The sequence below is a fragment of the Adiantum capillus-veneris genome, chromosome 3 (assembly GCF_014529385.1).
Source record: "Adiantum capillus-veneris isolate H3 chromosome 3, ASM1452938v2, whole genome shotgun sequence".
NCBI classification, from domain to species: Eukaryota; Viridiplantae; Streptophyta; class Polypodiopsida; order Polypodiales; family Pteridaceae; genus Adiantum; species Adiantum capillus-veneris.
The window spans coordinates 140759202-140774477 of NC_140933.1; the positions used below are offsets into that span (position 1 = coordinate 140759202).

The following is a 15276-nucleotide window of genomic DNA, read 5'->3' on the forward strand; positions in this document are numbered from 1 at the left end:
GGGTGTTGAGCTTATATGTGAAGCTACTCAATATATGGCTTCTCTATATATGGCACCCAGGTCCCCTCTATATATACATCATCTCATGTGTGTATTCTACACACTTTGGGGTTCTACTTCTGTGTTCTCTCCTTCTCTCTCAACAGTGCAAGGAGCATATATACATCCAATATATCAAATTAGGTTTAATATTGTGCATGTGCAATCATGAGATGCCCAAGTGGTGAGGGAGGTTTTGGTCGTTGGCTGATGGTTCCTTCAAGAGGCCCACAAACAACAACAGTTGATACAATGGACATTGGGATTGACAACCCTTTGATTTCAAATGAAGGTTGGAAGAATCAATTGTGGTGGATATCATGCAAGCGTCTCTACTGTGTGTGTGTGTGTGTGTGTGTGTGTGTGTTCTTACTTGCGAATAGTAAATGTAAGGAGAGAGGAAGACGAGAACCCACTTTTCCTAGACAAAGCTACCTTGTGTAGTGAGAGCATTGAAAATAAAGCTAATTATCCAAAATTGAAAAATAAAGCATTGTGTTGTGACTACATGATTAATATCTGAGTACTTTGATTGGAAAATGAAACTAACCCACTTGGAAGCGAGGGAATAGTTACCCAATTGCAGCTTCAGAAAAAGTCATGGTATAGATGTATTACAATGTTTGGCAAAGGCACGATGCAAAACATTATTTAGTGATCACATCTCCCTACCCAGACAAGAGGAGGAGAGGAGAGTGTGCATCGATAGCATCTCCCTACCCCCGACAAGAGGAGGAGAGGAGAGGAGAGTGTGCATCGATAGCAGTCACCCGTTTTTTTTGACAAGGGTGTGGTGAGTCGCACCCTTTAGTTCAAGAGGTGCAGCTATGGTGCAGCCGCCTCTACAACGCGGAAGCGGGTATGAACATCAGCCCCTCCTTCATCGACGCCCCTACTGAAGGCGCAAAGTGCTTCCACTCTACCAACGGCGGTAAAGCTACGTAGAAACATAGCATCAGGAGGACTCCAGAAAGAAAGCACTTCGTTGGTGGCATCTTGCGTTTGGTGTTGAAAGCTATCGGCGTTAGTGACATTGATGGCATCAGCGTAGACCCAGCGATGAGCCTCGGTCAAGCTGCGCCTCCAAAATTTGCCATTGCTCACGGACTTGAAGAACTGTGTTTGGAAAGCACCCTCCCTCTCCACCGTCTCGAAAATGCACCGCACGTCAGTGGGGTCGGTGCCATCAAACACGAGATCGCCTCGGTTAGTGGTGGATACCCTGAGGAAATTCTGGGTGTAAGTGTTCTGGAAGGTGACAAACTTGGGGAGCTTGACGGTAGACATCTTCAGTCAGAAAAAAGGAGGACTAGCTAGAGCCTGCACAAGAAAAACCAAACAGATTAATCACATGTAGTGTAGTAGGTGCATGCCCGGCGCACGACATGCCCGTCTTTCCCAAACGACACACTTGTAATTGAAATTTGAGACACACAAACACACACGCAGGCTACAGCCTGCCTACAGATTATAAGAGTACAGGAGGTTATAACTTATGCCTGCTCCAAAAGCGAGTTGCTGTGCTACACAAGCTGAAGTTACTTTGAGCTTTGAACTTTGAAGCTGCCCTTGGTACCTGGGCTACTTAAATACTAGAGCTAGGCCTAGCTGACTCTGACGCCCGTCTCAGCTGAGAGTCTCTTTTTCCTCACATGTGCATTGTGAAGGAGCTGTACGAACTGCGAAATGCAATCAGTCCAGCGACTCCAGCCACAGCGCTACCACCCATGTGCGCAAGTCCACATGGCAGTCCTATCCAGCTGCTGCAGTGCGGTTTAATTCGAGCCAGCGACCTTCTTCCTCACATGTCGAAAATGTCTGGACGACTTGCACGGCAGCAAGCCCAATGGGTTTTGTATTTTGTATCGGTTGTATCGTTTTGTCTCTCCTCAATATAATTCTCTCGCCCTTTATGGTAAAAAAAAGAAAAATACATTTTCCTTGACCTAGGAAAATATGGGCAAATTTGAATTTCTACCGATTTTTAGGTGAAAATTTGAAGCTTTTGCCTCTACTTACACTAAAACTTTTGAAAATTTACCGGTTTTCTTCAAGGCAAGCACAAAATCTAACCAGGATTTTAGCCGGTTAAAGTACACTATACCCCGGTTTTTTTCTAACACTTGTGTGGTCCTCATTATACTTCTCTCTCTCTCTCTCTCTCTCTCTCTCTCTCTCTCTATATATATATATATATATATATATATATATATATATATATAATGCTTTATTGTCCCTCTTCCCTCTTCTTAGGGTGCTTACACAATGCATGACGCCCGTTCAAGTTATAGCCATTCATCACATTCCTTTTAGATGAACTTTTATCTACCTTCTATGCATCTGCAAACATTAGTAGCCTGATCTGTTTGCATGGGTGGGAAAGCCTTCAAGGCACTATTGGGCATGATCGTGGTCGTTGGTTCCCTCAAGAGAAGAAATTAGCCTCACACATGCATGGCCCAAGACTCAAATCCACAACCTCTCTCTGTCCACAAAGTCATCCTAACCGCTAAGTTATAATCGCACGTCCTTTGAAAAGCGTGCAGCTTTTGATTATCATGAAGTGTCTTTTGCAATCTAGTTTACTCCCAGTTCACATCTAGTTTATACCGTGTTAACGTCAAGTTTTTTGTAGTGCACAAAGCACGCCTAGCTCACATTGGCCATCATGACTGCACATTGAGTTCACAAATGCATAATTTACATGCACCTAGTTTAGAAATTTAATCGAATGGCCTGATTTGTTCACGCCCTCGAATGTGTGTTTTGGGTCGAGAGCTAATCTTACCTCCCCCTGGCGAAATTCTAATGCCATGCAACCGTACTAAAGAGAGTGACTGTGTACCTGCCCTCTCCAGCTGCAGTCGATGGCTCCACTGGCAACCAAAGTACACTGGTTTCTCACTCCCTCTCTCTCTCTCTCTCTCTCTCTCTCTCTCTCTCTCTCCATGTTGAGCTCGTAGGAGTTGCTCTCACATCGTTGTTTGGAAACAACCCTATTAGATATACCCTATATTATATATATAAGGGTGCTCCCCTCATTCTTCAAATCTCTAACTTAATGTAACAATTATTTGCAGACGTTGATGTTGCTGCTCCTTGTCGTACTATCAACCTCAAAGTATGAGAGGGAGGAATGGTACGAACCTAGAGTGACAGCCTTGATAGAGAGACCAAACTTGCTGATCAACCCTCACCCATAGAGTTGTCATTGTACTCTCCCCTGTCAACAAAGATAGCCTATAGATGAGTTGATATGTAAATGGTAAGCTGGACTACAAAATGCGATTATAACTAAGAGATAAGACCAGGATCTTCAGGGGAGCGTCCACAACAGGTACATTAAGAAATAATGAATGGAACACCTACTAGAAAAGAGGAAAGTGGGGGAGGGCTCTGAAAGATTATACATGGTCGTTTTAAGAGAGAGAGAGAGAGAGAGAGACTTTTTTTAAGGAGAAATTATTAACGCTGTCAGGAGTTTTTTGGAGAAAGAGATTGTGCATATGTACATACCCATGCATGGTGCATCGAATAAAGGATTGCCCATTTTCCAGAGCCAGGTGGTTACGTGGGGCCCACATGTGTATAGGTAGGATAGCATGTACATAGTGCATCAATTTTCACTTTCACTAGTGCGAGTGTGTTTTTTCTACAATAATGAGGATTTGGTAGCGCGTAAAACTTCTCGAGGGAGCTATCCGCGGGCCGACGACATGAGGTAAGCAGGTGCGTCAGATGGCATCTAGTGGCGTCAGAAGGCCGAATGGGGTCAATACTTGCACGCGGAGAAGTATGGACACAACGTGGATGTTTTCTTGTGATAATTATGCAGAAAGGTCATCATGAGGACCATCTTTTGGGGCCACTTCACGTGGTGGCGGGATGCATTATTGGAAAAATTTGAGTGCCAGGTGTGCGGACGGATGCAGCAGGGTGACAACTATGCACTGCGAGGTCAGTTTTTGGCATGTTCGGGGTCCGTTTGAGGTCATCTAAATGGCCAAGGGTGCCCAACTAATAAAGCTAAGTGTGGGAACTGAAAAAAGAGAGAGAAGACCAAAACAAACGTGGAGAAGAGAGGAGGAACAGCCGCAACTGTGTCTTTTGTTATTTTGGAGCCTGTTTTGGCCGTAAACTGCTCATCCGAGGTCGGATTTGAGCACTTTGACATTGTAGATTGGGGTTTTGGGCCGTTACGGATGCGATGGCGCTGTCCATTTTGCCAAATTCCTCCCCGTTTTTCTTCTTTTTTGGCTGTGTAAGTTTCTCCTGTGAGCGAAGCTTCTGCTCCAATTTGTGATTGTATCTGGTATCTTTTACCCATATTATGTGAGCTGTTTGCCCCATTGGTGTTGGCCAAAGCTCATTTGTATCTAAACATCAGAATTTCTCCTCTTCTGAGCTGAGTTTTTTGGGTGTGTGTGTGTGTGTGTGTGTGTGTGTCTCTGTGTGGAGTGGGCAAGTGGATAGTCTCTCTCCTCTCACTCCATGGGTGTGTTTCCTGTCTCGGCCAGGAGGGTTATGTAAGCCGAGTGGTGCCCCATAGTGTGTGTGTATATCCTTCCAAGAGTGTGTGTCGGGTCATTATAGAGGCGTTCTGTGTGTTTCTATCCCGCTCACATTCTTTTGCCGCCCCCACGGATCTTCTTCGAGTACCTTTTGCTTCGAGCTTCAAGCTTCGAGATAAAGGATTATAGGTTGCAGGTTGCAGATTACAGGTTACAGGTTGCAGGTACAGGTACAGGTGATTCACACAGGTACAGATAGCTGGAGTTTAGTGATACATTGGCAAGTGATGTCACTTGCAGCTGTTGTGGGTATGCATCACTTGGCGCCTATTTGAGCGCATTGTCTGTTGGATTGTACGTTACTTGTGGAAACTGCCATTGTACGCCTTTGTGGAGCCATAATTGGTTTTATTTGGCAGTCCCAGCCATTTCTGAGACTTGGTCTGGAAGATAGTCATTTCTGAGACTTGACTATACGCGATTTGCATTAGCCTTCGTGTGAGGGTCGATAGCGTGAGGTTTTATTGAGCTGGGGGATTCTCAAATGTGAAGATCCTTTCGGTGATACAGGTAGCTGGAGCACCCTTTTTGTGACCTCGCCATAGGCTATGTACTAGTGATTCCTACTTGATGCTCGGGTCCTATTGTTGGCAGTTTATGCATACATATACAGTTTATATTTCGGGTTCACACTGCTCTACTTCTGGGGAAACTCTGTCAAAATTTTGCCAAGATATGATGGCTGGTTTTTTTGTCTTTTGAGCCATTTATGCTATTATGCTATTGAAATTTTGGCAAAATCAATGGATAAGACAGGTGTGCTTTCTTGGGAGTTGCATGGTTGACTTTAATGGATGATCAAAATGGCCCTCAGTTCACTCCTTTTCATTTAACTCAAAGAATCCAGATTAATGTTCATGTGTCCAGGAAGATTTTTTTCCAGCAGCGCATAGTCTTTATGTTCGGGCCAAGAAGATTAAGGGAGATACTGGAATGTCCTTTGCTTGTTGTAATTCCGATGATTAACTAAAACTCATTTGATGTGCATGTGTTTGTCCTTATCTAAAGTTGGGCTCCATTGAAGTTTCTGGGAATTGAGTCAGTCAAAATTTTTGGGTTCTTGCACGTGTGTTCAAAGGGGTTCTCAAAGCATTGTAACTTGGGGAGCCATGGATTCCTCTTATCCGGAGTTTCATGGAAGAAGTGATGAAGATGTGTAAAACTTTTTGGAAAAGATGGAGGTTGTCTGCATTAGCAACCAGATTCATGATCTTCTCCAAATGTTACGTCTTCTCCAAATTTGTTTGAAGAGTGATGCACGAGTTTGGTCCACAGCATTTGAGGAGGAGTTGCGTATGGATGATCCACCCGTAAGGTTGAGTTGGGACAATCTACGGCATGGGTTGAAAGTGGAGTTTGTGAAGATAGAAGATCCTGACAAAGTGTGGCAAGAAGTACAAGCTTTAGTGCAAAAGGAAGGTGAGCCAGTGGATGCATACATACGTAAGTTCTCATTGGCTTGGGAGAGGATGTGCAAGGCCTTAGCACCACAAGTACCCCCATCTGACATGATGAAGAAGGACACTTTCTTGGCTGGTCTTTGGGAGAATATACGTTGGAGAGTGGAGCTAAAGAAGCCTAGAACATATGAAGATGCACTAGAGGTGGCAAGGAACAAAGAGTGGAAGCTGAGGAAAATGAGCCAGCTAGGGGTGGAGTCTTTGCCCATGAGGTCTGAATTTCAACCTATGGAGTCTTTACAAGGTCGCATGCCAGGGGTTCATCATGAACCAGTGGTTCTTGTTACTCCTCAAGTTTTGCCAGCAGTGGTCACTACAACAGTGCAAGATGATGGGCTAAGGCAAGACATGAGGCAAGTGGTAGATTTAATGAAGAATCTGAGCCTAAACATGCTAGGTCAAGTGGTCAAAATAATTTTGTACAAAAGTCTCTCAAAGCCACAAAAGTGGCTTTTTTTTACAGGACTAGTGTTAAGTGGAGGTTGTTGGGGATAAAGGCCATTAGGCCAAAACCATCACAGACTAACCGCTCCATTAACCCTTATCTCATTCCTTATTATTGATAATATAGAACAATAAGGAGCTCACACATAGTGTGAGATGAAGCTCCACCAAAACTCTCAAACTCTCTCTCTCTCTTTCTCTCTCTCTCTCTCTCTCTCTCTCTCTCTCTCTCTCTCTCTCATAACCCTAACCTCTTAGCCCTTGCATTTATTCCATACTAAGCACTCATCAACAAAGAGAGGGTATCTCTCCAAATGCAATCACGTACACTTGCACCCTGAAGGCGCGTGGCATGACACGGGATGTTGATATGGGAAAACAATTTCACAATGATATTGTTAGATTGGCATTGTACATTGATTCTGCCATCGAGCTCCCCTTCGAGTGTGTCAATCACCATCCCTAACTCTTTGGCCCTTGTGCTACAACCAAGTGCTACTGAGCGAAGTCATTCTGTCATCCTCTGCATTTGCTTGGCATACTCATTTACTTGCAAGATGAATCTATCATTCGATTGCCAATATTCACTTTGTGATATTTATCTTGATGTTTTGGCAGTTTCTTTAACCTCTGACTACGTCATGACTGCAGGTTGTTGTTGTTGCCCTTGTGGCTGCTAATCTTTTTCCTCGTCTTTTTCCGTTGAGACAGAGGGTGGTGCCTCGGCCTTGTCTTTGCTCTGTTGAGGTAGAGGGTGTATCTTCGGCCTCTTGTTCTCTTGTGTGCTCAAATTTTGTGGTTTCCTCTTCTGGTGCAGGACTGGCTTCCTTTTCAATCTCTGGCTCTTTCTCTATTTGCTGCTCTTGAGTAGAGACAACTTCTTGTTGTGCTGTTTCCGGTGCTTCTTTCTGTTTAGATTCAACAATTTTTTTTCCTGTTCAGGTTCTCTTTCTTTTGTTGGCGGCATTGTATAGACCTTGCGTATGTGATATAAGGTGATTTGGATTAAAAAAAGTGGTCCATAACTCAAAATTTGGCTTGCAAAGACTTCCTTCCGTCTTTTGGCAATTTTCCAAGTTATATGTGATCATTATAGTTCATACTTGATTTTTGGCATGGAATAGGTGTGTACAAATGATAAGTGAGGGATGATACAATTTCCAAGCAAAAATAGTGCAAAAGTAATTATTTATAGCAGTCACATTTTTCTTGCAAAACATAAAAATTTTGACATAAACACATTCTATACACCTAAAACAAGTCCTAAATTGAACTTGGTAAAGTTTGGTCTTGCCGGCATCACTTTGTGCTTTGTCGACTCTGAAATCACCAATTTTTGTGACTACACTGCCTGTTAAGTTGGTTTGTCAATTGTGAGGCTTTGGACTTGTCCTCAACATAGTCATGAAGTAACTCATCTAATTCTGGCTTATTTGGAGTCAGTTTGACCTCATATGTCGAATTTGATGATTTGTAGCCTTCGAGCCATTTTCTACTTTTCGAGGTCTTTTCTTGATTGATTTCACAAAACCAATCATATACATTGTATACAAACCTCGTAGGCAAAGCTCTCTGTGGAGTCAGAACCAAATTCTGGCATCTGCCAAAAACCTAGCTTTTCTACTGGGGACCCCTTTGACCCTTGCCGAATGGTCAACTGATGATATAGAAAAGTTCTATTATGTTAGGAAATTCTACAATTCAAATCTCATCCGATTTAGTCAAGCTGACAAGCCGCTATGGTTAGTTTTCGGTCATAGGTCTTCGTGCACTGCTCGGATTCTAGGGGTTTAGATTAGCCATTGGAGGTACAAAATGGATCATTGATGAGTAAAAATTTTACCCCTCATATCACGTGTGATACGGCGATAAAAACGGGCAATTGTAGACTCTAGAAAGTACACACGAAAGAGGTCAAAAAGCTCTTTGTCCAAAGGTAACAAGTGGAAATGAGCTGGTTTTAGCCTATACGTGGGATATCTATAACCGGAATCCCCAAACCATTTTTCCTCAGATTCCCCTGTTAGTCCTACTAGGCCGTGAGTTCTATGTTAGACTTAAAAATTTCCTCGATCAGATTCCTGTAGCTCATTCTGCAAGAATTTTGCAAAAGTAGGTTTGGCCGCCTAATTTAGGCTTTCCACTTCCATTGAAAATTTTTGTGCTTGTCCGCCTTGTCTTTTTCATCACCACCATGTCTTCCATTTTTCCATATGAGCTCCTTTGCTATTTATTACTAATTTTTGACCTCTTTATTGAAAAATAAAAAAAAATAACAAAATGCGCTAAAAAAGCAAAGAGAAAATTCAATAATTAAGAGAATCCATTGAAAAACAAAGCTTTATTGTTTTTTGTTGGATTTCTCCATTTTTAAGTCTCATTATCAAGAAAAATGATTAAAAAATAACCAAAAAGGACTATTTTTTGATGATTTTTTGTTAATATATACACTATTTACACTCATCGGGAGGATACTGTCAGTGAATTTTCCTTTGATGATGAATTATAAGAGCAGTATTAGGTAATTTTGTAAAAAATTACACGTTAACATCAAACTTTTTCCTCCCTCTTCAAACATTGCCCTTAATTACTTAGTGCCCTTCCACCCCTCCTAGATGGCGTACTCCGGGATGACTGTGTGCATGGGTTGAGTAGTCGTGTCTTATACATAGATGTGGTTGGCTCTACCATGCTTTGAAGATCAATGCAATTCAAACCAATATGATGTGCAAGAGCTGGGTCTTGAGTAACTAACTCAAGGGTTTCTGATGTCGAGGCTTTCTGATGCTCTCTTCTAAAGAGAAAATGTTGTAGCTTGTGTGCTCTCTATTTGATTGTACCATCAGGATGCTTCAACACGCTGATTGCCTGAGTTGTTGGTAGCGCTTTTCACTATTGTCAAGCTTTTTCTTGCCATTGGTAGGTTGGTGTGCTTGGTGTGGAATGGTGTGGTGGAGTCTTCTAAGACTTAACTCTCTATTGCTTGATTGATTTTACGGTTTGTAGAGAAGATACATGCTTCTTTTTTTTCCAACGCCATTTCAACTTACGTTCCTTGCTCAGAGAAGTTCGTCTCTGTGTTTTGACTTGTAGGACCTCCTTCGGTTTTGTCGGTGATGTTTTGGGCACCTAGATTTGAATCGGCTTGTCCTTAAGCTGTGCTTTTGGTACCCAAATTTGCTTGACTCCTTGCATGATACTTGTAGCATTTTCTTGTCAAGAGCATGGAGAAGATTGATTGCTTTGTGGTTTGTTCTGTTGATTACTCCCTTTTCATTCCTCAAAGCTTGGTGCAATTGGAACAATGAGTTGCTTGCCTTTAGGTGATAGCTTGAGCTCATTTGTATCCCAATCTTGTACATCCTTGTATGTCCGCATCCATGGGATTCCAAGAATCATCTTTTCATTCATGTGTTCATTTGGTAAGCATATAAAGTGATGAGGACATGAGCATCCATGTACTATCACGTTCAAGTTGACTACTTCCAATGTTGGTGTTGGGCTCTTATTGCATCCTTTGATTGTCACTATTCCTACTGGCAAAGACTAACTTGTTGCTTTTTTGTACATGGAATAACTGACTGCATTTACGCTAGATCTTATGTCGACCAAAGCATTTGTGCTATGATTGTTGAGTTGTACTTTGATGCGCAGGTCCATTCCATCTAACCATTCATCATCTGTTGAAATTGCATCTTTAGGCAATTCCCATTGTCTGCCATCTATTTTCATGAGTGTTGTACCATTTTTGTCTTCTTGATTTCTGGTTAGGAGAGTCAAAAAACTTTTAGTCCCCTCCTTTCAAGAGTAGCTTAGCTCTCACATGTTTTTTTTTTGACCCCAAATCTTCTGAGGTCTGGAAAGACTTGTTGAGCTTTCATCAAGTCCTTGGGTTCCTCAATTTCATCTTCAATGTTGAGGGTTGAAATCATTTGGATGGGAATTATGTCATAGCCATCCTCATTGCAAAATTTAGACGTATTCACACATACATCCATTGTCACTAAAATTTGAGTCCACTCAAATGGCTCAAACAAATGCTCTAGAAAGGGTTCAGGTACATATACTTCATATGTGCAATCTCTTTCTAAGATACATTCTTCTCATTTTAAGCACCCGTATTCTGTAGCTGTGCACATCCAAATGGGAGTGTCTTTGTTTAACCAAGATGGAAGCCTAGTTTCATCCAAAGAGACTGAATCAAACTCTTGTATGGGTGTTTTTAAGACATCTCTATAAGTGTGATCTTTTAAATTAACCCTTGTTATAGATCCCACTTGCTTCAAGTACAGATAGTTGTTTCCCCAATCTTGGATGAGCTGTACCTATCGTATGAAAGGTCTTCCCAATATGATTTTGTAATTGAGTTTTTTTCCAAAGTCTACTATGGCAAAAGTGTGTTGATATTCAATCCCACAGGAATTGACTATCACTTTTTCAAGAAACCCTAATGGTCTTTCAATGTGTACATTAGCCAATTGCAATTTCATTTGAGTTTGTCTAATGGCTTGTTGTCCCCAGGATTCCCATATTGCTTTCGTGGCTATGGCTATGCCTGCTCCACTATCCAATATTGCCATGGTTTCAATGTCATTATATTTCAATGCAAGAGTGGTATTTTCTTCTTTCCCTTCATAGTATTCTTGGACTTTGTTCATTGGAGCAGATCAAATCTCTTTGTTGTCCATTTCGTGTTTCAATTTTCCCTTTTTTTTTTCTATCAGCCCCGTTATCCCCACCTTCTTTAGGATTTTCTGTAGGTCATTCCATAAATATGGTCTGATTTTTACCAGTTCTCCCAAAGTAAGAGTGCATTGGATGGGTGTAGACATGATTGAATGAATGTTGTCTACTTCTAGGGTCTGTTCAGCTCTTTTTACTTGAGTGGTCTTACACACTATGGATTCATCTTCGTTATCTCCCAAGTAAGAGGGTAATGTTTTCAAGGTCAATGGTTTAGACATTCCTGAAGCTTCAGATCTATACATCCATGTTTATATCAGAAGGTAGGTTGTCCAACCAAACTTCCTCTATAGGAGCTGACTTTAGAGTTAGGCTCCCATCATTGACCTCTCTAACTTTTGTCCATAAGTGTCATGGCCAATCTTCCTCTACAAATGGAATTCTGTCTAAGGCATCTTCGCTGTCCGGCACTATAAGTTCTGGTTATTTTGTTTCAAGGTGGGGTTCTACCACCACTTTGGATTTTTATTTAGTGTCTCTTACTGCAAGCTCCTCAAGTTTTGCGATACTTTAAAGCTTGGGTTTTCCTTTTTTCAACATTTCTTGCATGATTCTTACCAAATTTTGATAAGCTTCCATCTTAGCTGCTTCCATGTCTGGAGAGGGATAGTTTTTCCATTTATTTTCCATGTTTTGGCATGCTTTAAGTCCCACTTGATAAGCTTACAAGGCTGCATTAATAGGCTCAAAAATTTTATACACCAAAATTGATCCTTCAGATTTCACGGTTGTTTCTTTGATTTTGCTTCTAGTTTCTTTCACCTTTTCTTGGAATAGCTTTTTTGCTTTCTGCTTGATTTCAACTCTTTGTTTTTGTTTTCTCAATTTATATCTTTTGCTTCTACTTCTTTTGATCCTTTGAGAGGAAATTTTCGCATTTTTCGAATCATCAAAGTACTTGTGTTTCTTTTTCTTAGCCTGGGCTCTAGTGATTACCTTGATTGAAACAATCGGTTCACTCTCAGATGAGCTACTAGGTATCACTTGGACTACGTTTACTACTGTTTTATCCTTGTTCAAAGGATTTTTGGGACAATCTTCCTGAAAGTGTCCTCCCTTTTTGCAACATTGTATGCAATAAGCTTCAACTAGCTTGAGGTTTTTGTTAGGCTCTGGGCATTCATTATTCCAATGATCATCTACACCACAGTTATGACAGTTTCCTGTTCTTGGCTTAATCATGAGTCTCACCATGGGAGGTTTGACACCTTGATTAGCTACATAATATATTGGTGCAAGCTCTAGTGGAGCATAAGTCAAAAGTTCCTTCATTGGTGGCGGATGTGAATTATACCAATCTCCCTCTACCATTATTGTAGATGGACTAGGCTCCACATAGGTGTAACAGGCACAAGTTCTTGTTCATCTATGACTCCCTCAGAATGCATGTACTTTACAGGCACTGCATTATGTGTTGGATACGAAGGGTGTCGACCCAACAGAGGTTGAGGTCTTTTCATATATACCCATAGCTGGTCTTTGAGCTTGGGCCATATTAGGTTGATATCTCTACATGGGTTGTCCTTGTGGCCTTCTAGGCAAGTACTCAACATTCCCCTCATACTTTGGTCAAAAGTAGCACTCGTGGGTTTCATGGTTGGTCCATTTACCCTCAATTGCACACCATTTTGTGGCCTAACTCGTTGTCCCTGTTGAGGTATCCCTTTATCCTGGTCCCCTCAATTCTCCTTTTTGCATGATGTTCATCATGTCGTTCATCCTTTTGAGCATATCTTCTATGGCTGTAAGCGGCGCTGCTGCAGCCGTTCCCACTTGTGTTGGTTTAGTGGATGTTGTTTTCTTGCTTTGGTTATCGTTAGGGACATCTTCTTCGTTGAAAATATCATAATTGTCTCCTAGGTCAATAGCATCTGACACACAATCTTCTTGGGTTTTATGCTTCTTGCTATAGAGTATAGCATCAAGTTCTTTGTTTAGCTGTCCCTCTAGAAACAAAGATACGAGTCATTCTTCTATAGGTATCTTTAGCCTTGGGCATTTGACAATGTATTGTTTCATTTGAGTTGCACAATCCCTAACAAACTCACCATGTTTTTGTTTAAAATTATAGATTTGAGCAACCGTATTATGTTTGATCCCCATTTTAGGACAAGCAACTATAAATCCTTGAGCTAATGTGTTTAAGTCCATGATTAACCTTGGTGGAATATTTTGGAACCATGTCAATGCTTTTCCTTCTAATGTCATTCTAAAACCCTTGAATTGAGGATGGAAATTGAATATACGCTCTGCTCTTAGTACTTACTTAAATATTGATAAGTGGTCGTATGGATCCCCCGATCCATTGTATTTTTCTGACCCATTTTTGAAATCAGCTGGTCTAACACGTCTATTTGGTTCAACTCTCTCTCTCCTCGTAGTTGATCCTGTTTTGAGTCCTTCAAACCAGTCTGTTGGAATTAGTGACTCATGTAGCACTGGACTGGCCTTACTGTCACCCAATTTTCTTCGTGATGAGGTGGTTTTTGGTTTCTTAACATTACTCTCAGATGATCTCTCACTGTGTTCATCTCTTGGAATTGTTTCTGGTCATTGTTCCAATATCCAATCCCTTATGGACTACCCTCGGTATTTGGTTTGTTCTACCTCCTCAGGAGTCATCATAAAAAAATTTTATAACCATCCCTAAACAGGTAGGTTGGTAGGTGCACTGATTCCTTATCTTTGATCTTGATGATATAGATGATCTTCATGGTCATTAGTTGTTTTGATTTGGCATGCAAAGTCCACAAAAGATCTTTTACGTTTCCATCCTCCCAACAATAGACTCGGATCCTAAGATTATCCGTACTAAGCCATTTTAAAGGCTTTAAATCTACTTGATTGTATCCCTCAAATTCCAAAGTTGGTGGTCCTTCTTTTTCTGACATATCTGAGATTATGGTGTTTACTTCTAACCCCCATTTGTCTATCACGTCAGGATTTTCGACTTGTAAATACTGAGTTCTGTTTCTGTCCATGGACATTTTTCTTTGTTTGTTTGCCCTAATCTCTTCTTCAAATTCTATACCTGGTCATCAATGTGAATAGCATACTCTTCGTTAGCATCTACAGGTAAACCTGAGCTCCATGGCAGTTAGTCTTATAAAAAGAGAGTATATGCTTATAGCGCATTGTCGTTCCAGTATTTGAGTGAGTCGAGTAAGAAGACATTTCAGATGTTGAATCTAAAAAAGTGTCTAAGACTTCTTCAAGAATAGTGTGCAGAGAATTGCCTTGATTCACGCTTTATTCGGTGGATACTCTACTGGAGGTTACTGCGAATATGAATTGATTTTCTAGTACACGACGAGATCTAAGGTTCATAAAGACTTGCGAAGCCCTAGATAGAGTACTTACCTTTGGATTGACTTGTTGTCAATTTCCACTTGATTCAATTGCAACTTTCTGTCAAGCTACCTATTCCTTTTCTACAACTTGATTCCTATATAAATTTGATAAAGTTAGCTATTCTTTCACAAAGACTGTATAATTTTTTATAACTATTGTGATTGGTCTGTGTGTATCGCTTCAAATCAAGCTGTGGGAGTCAGCAAACGACTTTCAGATTTGACTTTGGCAAAAAATAAAATGATTAATCTGCAAGTTGAAAATTGAGTAAACATGTATCAATTTGAATCCGATTGAACCCAAAATTGCCCGGTGGCTTTGTATTATGCTGGTCTAACACTATAAAAGTTCAAAAGTCAAAATTGGTGTTCCTGTCCAGCAGAAGTAAATAATCATGATTATTTACTTTTGCAAGTTTTTTGCACTTTTTGGCTTGGTTTGGCAAGTATACAACCTGTTAAAGTCCCCAAACAAGTTTCAACAAGTTTGGACAAAATCTGTTCAAGTTTATCAATTGTTTTGTGTCTACAAACTCTGATTTCAAGAATCTGGCTTAAGTCTCACTTTTGTGATCCAAACTTCACCAAAATTGATTTGTGGGGTCTACTTGATATGTTTGACCTTGTGGTATACTCAAATTTGTCAAATTTTGAAGCAGATGTAAATAA

At 40.9% G+C, this 15276-nt stretch overlaps 1 pseudogene; it reads left to right on the forward strand.

Annotated features, from left to right (window-relative positions):
• Nucleotides 1-1098: 1098 nt before the first annotated feature.
• LOC147461815 (uncharacterized) overlaps nucleotides 1099-15276 on the forward strand; it is a 32743-nt pseudogene continuing 18565 nt past the window's right edge.